This window comes from Penaeus monodon, chromosome 31, assembly GCF_015228065.2.
Source record: "Penaeus monodon isolate SGIC_2016 chromosome 31, NSTDA_Pmon_1, whole genome shotgun sequence".
Lineage (NCBI taxonomy): Eukaryota > Metazoa > Arthropoda > Malacostraca > Decapoda > Penaeidae > Penaeus > Penaeus monodon.
In genome coordinates this window covers 3,951,823-3,952,747 of record NC_051416.1, presented here as the reverse complement: position 1 = coordinate 3,952,747, position 925 = coordinate 3,951,823, and positions in this window count along the sequence as shown.

The following is a 925-nucleotide window of genomic DNA, read 5'->3' as shown; positions in this document are numbered from 1 at the left end:
ATAGAAGTGTACTTAGCAGCAAGCAAGAGAAACTACCGCATCTGAAGTCAGGATGGAAGTCACGGGCGCGGACAGCGTAACGCCTCGTCTACAAGTTGGGGCTATAGGGACGGAGGGGGTAAATAGGGACGAGGGGAGGGAGGGGGGGGTCCGAAGCCGGTGGAAGGGTTGAGTCGATGTGAACGAACGAACACCGGCACCCAAGATGTTCTCCCGCTCTGCCCATTCCACCGGACTACATCACCTGCTACGGTGAACCTATTACGCGAGGCCGATAGCAGAGCCGGGAGAGCGAGCACGGCTGACAACATCTCCGGGGCCAACAACCTAGATAACAAACGTCCTCCCCACTTCCTGACGCCCGCACATCACGGCGCGTCGTTAGGGTTGGCAGCCCTGCGCCCTCGCTCACAGAACCTCGCCTTAGTGATATAACATGCTACGTGGACCCCAACACAATTACTTCTATGGCCCTTTTATGTCTCGCTCACCGACTTCTTCATCGGGACTTTGCACGTGGAGACGAATCGCCCTTGCATGTGGAATCTGAGACCGAAAGAACGCAAGCCGTTCATTTATGCTAATCGTTGCCAGCGCCGCACATTAAACCAGATTCTTCGGACGAGAATCATGCCGTTCTTCGGTGGAACGCAAATATGGATAATGAATTTGGGTAGATCAAGAACCCGTGGCGCGTCGTTACCCCCGCTTCTCCACACCTGTCACTTGCCCCTATCTACTTCTCCGTCATCCCGCTAGTCATACACCCCCCCCTCCACATCTCATAAAGCTTCCTCCCGACTTTCAAACACTATGACAACATCACTGCCTTCTCTACCAACATATTGTCAAAGAACGCGCTCGGTTTCGTGAGAGAAAAAAAGATGAAATGCAGAAATCGATATTTTTCTCACGTGCACACGCA